Source organism: Bubalus bubalis, chromosome 6 (genome assembly GCF_019923935.1).
Source record: "Bubalus bubalis isolate 160015118507 breed Murrah chromosome 6, NDDB_SH_1, whole genome shotgun sequence".
In the NCBI taxonomy this organism is placed as follows: domain Eukaryota; kingdom Metazoa; phylum Chordata; class Mammalia; order Artiodactyla; family Bovidae; genus Bubalus; species Bubalus bubalis.
The window spans coordinates 102,857,336-102,864,346 of record NC_059162.1 but is presented as its reverse complement, the minus strand read 5'-3'; positions in this window follow the sequence as shown (position 1 = coordinate 102,864,346).

Sequence of the window (7,011 nt, the reverse complement as noted above, 5' to 3'; positions counted from 1 at the left end):
GACACGACTGAGCGACTTCACTTTCACTTTTCACTTTCATGCATTGGAGAAGAAAATGGCAACCCACTCCAGTGTTCTTGCCTGGAGAATCCCAGGGACGGGGGAGCCTGGTGGGCTGCCGTCTATGGGGTCGCACAGAGTTGGACATGACTGAAGTGACTCAGCAGCAGCAGCAGACTATCTCAAGGATAATAAAATGTGACAATAACCTAGAAGAGGACTCTGGATAGGATACCCAGTCATCTTTTACGCCCATATCAAAGTTTTTCTAACAGCTTTCTCTGACACCAGAAAAATAAGTTTGGCCCATGCAACCAAAGAACTTTATGAAAAATTAGATTGTATTTACATCAGATTGGGAGATGAATCATTGCAGAAAGAAAGTAAAAGTGTTAGTTGCTCAGTTGTGTCCAACTCTTTGCGACCCCATGGACTGTAGCCCGCCAGGCTCCTCTGTCCATGGACTTCTCTAGGCAAGAATACTGGAGTAGGTAGCCATTCCCTTCTCCAGGGGATCTTCCCAACCCAGGGATCAAACCTGGGTCTCTGCATTGCAGGCAGATTCTTTAGTCTAAGCCACCAGGGAAGACCTATCATTGCAGAGCTCTACCCTTTTCTCCTTATGGATGATTCCAGAGAGGGCAGCATGCTGTCAAGTTAGGAAGCAGATCTGGGTCAGGTCCAACTTCACAGCTCTGTCATTGGGCGGTGTTGGTCCATCCCTTCTCTCTGAGCCCATGGTTTTGGACTTACACGATGGGGCCAATAACATGAGGCTGCAGAAGGCAAAGGACTGCCACCAGGCCTGGTGCAGAGTGGGAACACAGGACATGGGGGCTTCCTTCCCCACTTCTTAAAACTACCCCAAAGGAGACTCAAGTCATGTCTGTTGCAGAAGCTGCCCATTTTGGTCACTTGGCATTTCCAGACCCTTGAGACCCCAAGTGGAGTTTTGTCTGTGGAGACCTCCAAAGGCACCAGGAAAACCCTGTGGCCAAGGTCTTCTTTGGAGAAAAATGGAACCTGGCCCCATGGTGTCACCAAACAGCAGGTCTCTGGAGCTGGGGTAGTGGGGGTGGGAATTCAGTGAGCCAAGCACAGAGCTCAGAAGACATGTGGTTGAGAGGAGGATATGGAATAAACCAGGGGTTCCTACCTTTGGGGGGTTGATCAGAGACATCTTTGAGAAACCTCCCCAGAAATATACATGTATGTTGGCTAAAGGACCATAGCTAGCTCTTCTGTAGAAGTGCTGGGTCTGGAAGGGGGCACTCTCTGCACCCCTTTCCCCTCCCCTCAGTGACTGTCTCCAACTTCAGAGGAATTGGGGGCCAACCTCACAGGAGATGAGAAGGGAATGGCAACCCATGCCAGTATTCTTGCCTGGAGAATCCCATGGACAGAAGAGAGCCTGGTGGGCTACAGTCCACGGGGTCACAAAGAGTTGGACACGACTGAGTGACTTTCACTCACACTTCACTCACTCACAGGAGACAGACACCCCAAGGTGAGAGGTGGCTGAACAAACTCCTTCCTGTCTCCTGAAGGACGGGGCCAGGTGAGCAGCTGTGGCCTTGATGGGGCTCAGGCCTCTTAGAGTCTGAGCTCTCTTGTCCACGATGGCTGCCCTAAGTTTCCAGCACCCAGTCTTTGAGTCCACAGCAGGACCATTGTGGAGGGGAAGTGGTGGTGGAAGGACTTTCACACAAAAGCCTAGGGCCTTGACCTTCACTTTGCCCAGTTCATAGGCCCCCAGGGAAGGTAAATAATGTGGGCTCTGGAGCCAGTTTAAGATTTGTGTCAACCATGAAGATGCACCACTCAGCTCTCTTTTTATTTTTATTTCTTTATTTATTTGACTGCAATGGGTCTTCATCACAGCAGGCAGGCTTCAATCTAGTTGTGGCGTGCTAGCTCTACAGCACACAGGTTTAGTAGTTGTGGCACAAGTGAACTTGCTCCATGGCATGTGGGATCTTAGTTCCCCAACTAGGGGTCAAATCTAGGTCCCCTGTTTGGAAGGCAGGTTCTTAACCACTGGACCACCAGGGAAGTCTTTCAGCTCGCCCTTCAAAAGATAACCTGCTAGTCAGCTATATATGAATTTCCTAAGGCTGCCGTAATGAAGTACCACAGACGGGGTGGATTAAATAACAGCAATTTACTCTTTCACCATTCTGGAGGCTTGAAGTCTGAAATGAAGGGCTCACCAGAGCCATGTTCCCCTGAAGGCGCCAGGGAAGGCTGTACTCTCTCCTACCTTCTGGAAGCCTCAGGCACTCCTTGGCTTGTGGTTGCATTAGTCCAATGCTCTGTCTTCATGTGGTGCTCTCCTTGTGTGCCTCGGTCTTCATATGGCCTTCTTCTTATAAGGACACTAATCATAGTGGGTTGGGGACCCATCCAACTCCCACGTGACCTCTTAATTACATCTGCAACACTCTTTCCAAATCAAGTCACATGCGAGGAGTTTGGACTTCAGCACATCTCTGTTGAGGGGTTGGGAGACATAGTTCAACCCATGACAAGCTACCAGGAGTACAGTTAGTGGATCCCCCCTTACTGTAGCACTTTTGGGTAGATGCACTTTCCCTGATCGGCTCTCAACCAGTGGGAAGAGGCCTTATCAGATCTGCAGCACAATCAGAAGGCCTAATACCATTCTTTTCCTTTCATCTTTCACAGGCATTGTCTCCCAGTAAGTATTCTTACTCCTTACTGCATCATGGTGTGTGTTTGCTGAAGGACCAAAACTGGCGCAGAGATAGGATGGATTCATTTACTGGATCCCTTGCTGCTGAGGATGCTGCCCCTCCCCAGGGGTATGTGAGGCACAATAGTCCCTGGTACAAGATGGCAGCTCAGTTGCTAAAGCTTTCATTGGTAATGACTTGGAAGAATGTTCCAGCAGAGGGGACAGCCTGGCCATGCAATGATGCAGGGGTTTGAAAAGCACAGGGACAATACATACAAAGACAATGGAATTAATTGGTTGTATTAACTTATACAAGTTATCTCGACCCTGCAGAGAAATCATGAAAAGTTGAGGGCACTTGAAAAACAAAAATGAAGCATGAAGGGACTTTTGAGTGGTTTACAAATAAGCCTTTATTTCCTACAGAGAGAGAGCAGCAAGAATTTATGATCCAAATCAGGATTGAATAGTATGGAGCTTCAAAGATGAAGAATGCTTAGCTGAGGCAAGTCTCTACACTAAGGTGAGGGCCCTAGTTGGGAAAACCTGGGGCCTGACACCTGTGTATTCTGGTTCCCTAGACTCTGCACTGTCAGATCATGCAGAGTTGGCCCACTCCTCTCAAATAAGAGGGAGCACTCCCCACATACAAGAAGACACAGCAGAGGCTTCTCTCCCAACCCTGCAATAGAGGTCTTCTCCAGACTCTTCCTCCATCTCCTTTCCTTGTTGCCAGGCTGATAATCAGAACTAAGTTGCATCATGACCCAGCCAGAGTCTTATATGGGAGGAAAGGGACTATACCCCAGAATAACTATAGGAAGCATACAATAGGCTGTATTTTAAGGGTGCTGGATCAAGGGATCCAGAACAGATGACTGAGAAAGGAAGTGTATTTACCTGGGGTATGGGATTTAACTCTCTGGCAAGGACTTGAGGGGAGAGTGCAAGTTTGCTGCTTGAGAAACTCCTAGAAACTTGGAGAAAATGATGGTGTATGTCAAACAGAATTGAAATGCTTGAGAGTTGTCAAGCACAAATGGAGGAAAAAGGGCTTTAAAGTCTCAGGGAAGCAGATGTGCTAGACTGAATATATTATGTGATGTCAGAAGACCCATCAGAGGATGATAGTCCACAGGCAGACCAAGAGGAGACATGATCCTTCAAGTTCATTGGGAGTGTGTTGGTGGGAGGGCACCAGTGTCATTAAGCTCAATGACATCTCTCTCCTTTGCAAGAGGAGTTGATGGTAGAAGATGATGGTAGAAAGAGACTGTCCTAGAGCTCGGCCTTTTGGGAGCAATGGGGGTGATGGCTCCTACAAAAGCCAGAAGGTCCCAATTACTGTTAAACTAGCATACTTAGGGTGGTAGCCAACAGAGCTTGACTTGCAGAAAGCTGTGGAGACAGTTAATGGAATAAGTTACCTGACAGGCAAAATAGATGAGTAATGAGTGAGAGTATCATCAAAGGAATGCAAGTGTTTAAGCAGTAGGTCTAAGGTTGCTCCAATAAAATGTCACAATCCTTTGCCCAGTTTTGGGCCTGATCCAGATTTTAGATTTTTGTGTTAGTAGAATGGAGAACCTATTGTGCCTCAGGAGGAATTAATTGGTTGTACTAAATTATCTTGACCCTTCAGAGAGGTCATGAGAAGTTGATGGCTTAAAAAACTTAAAAAACAAAAATGAAGCATGAAGCAGCTTTTGGGTGGTTTACAAATAAGTCTTTATTTCCTGCAGAGGGAGAGCAGCAATAATTTATGATCCAAATGAGGATTGAATGGCAAGCACACCCTCTAAGGATCTCCCCAGTCCTTCCCTAAAGAGACTGATGGCCATTTACTCAGAATCAATTTACAGTTGAAATGAGAATACCCAGACACTTCTAGGACTATTGGACCCAGAGTCTGAGTTGCCACTGACACCCAGAAACTGGAAGTGTCATTATGGACCTACTCTGAAGGTCAAGTAATAATGGAGTCCTCATCACGGTCCAGCTTATAGTAGACCTGCTGGGATGTGAGACCACTGACCACTCATTTCTATGATCTCTGATCGTTTAACCAGGCTTGACATACTTGGTATATAGTGTAATTCTTACATGTGGCCTTTGACCTGTGGGGTAAGAGTTATCACAGTGGAGATGGCCAAGTGGAAGCCTCTGAATCTGTCCTCCTTCCTCTCCATACCCAACTCCCCACCAAGAGAGTAAATCAAAATCAATATTGTATCCTGGGGGAGCTGGCAGATATTAATGCTATCACTTAGGTATCTCAAGATACAGGAGTGGTGGCCCCTATAATTTCTCTGTTTATCAGTCTAGTCCTGGCAGAAACCAGATGGATCCTAAAGTGTGACTGTAGACAACTGGAAGTTCTACTAAACAGTAGCTCCAAATGCAGCTGCCATGCTCAACTAGAGTCTTTGCTCCAGCAGATTACATGGCTTCAGGTTCATGGTGTGCTGCTGTTGACTTGATCAATGTGTTATTTTTGATTCCAATCAGAAAAGAAGATCAGAAACAGTCCACATTCACATGGGATAGACAAGAATATGCATTCGTAGTTTTATCCCAGGGCCATGTTAATTCTCTTGCTCCTTGTCACAGTATAGTCCAAAGAGCTGTGGACCACTGGGGCACCCTGCAGAGCATCACATTGACCTGCGAGATTGCTGATGTCATACTAACCAGGATGATGAGCAAGAGGTGGCTCGTACACTGGAGGCTTTTGTTCTAGAGAGTGGGAAACAAGCCTTGCAAAGATTCATGAATGGCTGCCTTTTGCTTTTTACTATAAAGAAGGAAGCACAGGGCCAGTTAGGCCATTTTGGGTTCTGGAGGCACACATTCCATACCTGGAGATCCTGCTCCAGTCCATATACGGAGTGACATGAAAGGCTCCCAGCTTTGAGTGGGGCCCAGAACTGAGAGGGCTTTGCAGCAAGGCTGCAGGGCAAGCAGCTCGGCCAAATGGGCCATGGAATCCGGCAGATCTGCTGCTGGAGGTGCCAGTGTAGAAAAAGAGGTGGTGTGAAGTCTGTGGTGAGCCCAGAAGAAGAATCACAAAACAGGCCCTGGGATAAGGGTGAAGGACTTGGGTCACTCAAGGTGATAGCTCGGGGAGGAGGGGTGGGAATTCAAAATAGGCATTGTAGGAGGGAGATGATGAGCACCAGTTGAAACTCTAAGATCAGCTCTAATGATGGGAGCTGAAGTTTGTTCCACTACCCTCCCTTTCCCAAGTCTCTCCCCTTCAGGAGGAGCGGTCCATGGGAAGCTTGGAGAAGTGTATCCCTGCAGGGAACACATGGACTGAGTGAGCCAGGGGGGTGCCATACACAGACCTCTCTGCAGTGGAGAACATGCCATTACTGTGAGGGGAGCAAGAGGTGACAGCGTCCAGCTGTAGAGACTTCAGGCTGAGGCTGTGCTCTCTGGGCAGATCTAAGCCAATGAGGGGCACGTGGGTTCTAGGATCTGGCCATTTCTACCCAGTGTAGGACTCTTTTTAATGGGTGGTCTTTGCTCGGGAGCTCCCCATCGTGTCAGCGTTGTTTGCATCACAGTCTGACAGCAGCCTGAGTAACTTGTAAGGTCTGGGATCACACCAGCCAACCTGGGTTTTTGGTGTCCATTGATGTATCTGGACAGTAGGAGAGTTGTCTTTGGTTCCCTTGGGAAGGCCACACCTTCTGCCTGACCAGCCTCTGGAAGTTAAAAGGGCATAGACTTTAGTCAGACATACTTGGCTCCAGTCCCATCTTCTTCATTGACAGGTCATGGAGCTTTGGTCTCTGGGCTTCCTAAAGAGGCCTCATCTTTATCATCTCTTAATTCCACTCTCTTTCTCATCCACATCACAGCCCCAGCCAGAGTCCCTTAGGGGCAGATTCTCTGCCAGGAACTGCCAATGAGTTATTGAGGGAAAGTCTCTGTTTCCAAGACCACTCACTCTCTCTCTGCCTCCTCATCTCCATACACACACACCCCTCCTCATCCCACAGCTGAGAATACCTGCCTCCTATAATTCTCAGAAAGACGCCAGGCACTCAGACATCACTCAGGGTTGAAACTGAGCCAGCTTTCTTGAGTTCCCACTTTGTATCAGATCCTGAGCTGGGTACTTTCCCTTAATAACTTTCATTGCAACCCAGTGAAGCAGGGTCTGTTATTTGGAGCACACTGAGGCTCAGTGGAGAGTTGGGATGGGCCCCTACTCCATTGTCCCCCAAGCCCAATGCTCCTCCTATAATGCAAGTATGGCTGGATGAGGTCCCTGCCCAAATCTGTAAGGACAGAGATCTGAGAAGCCT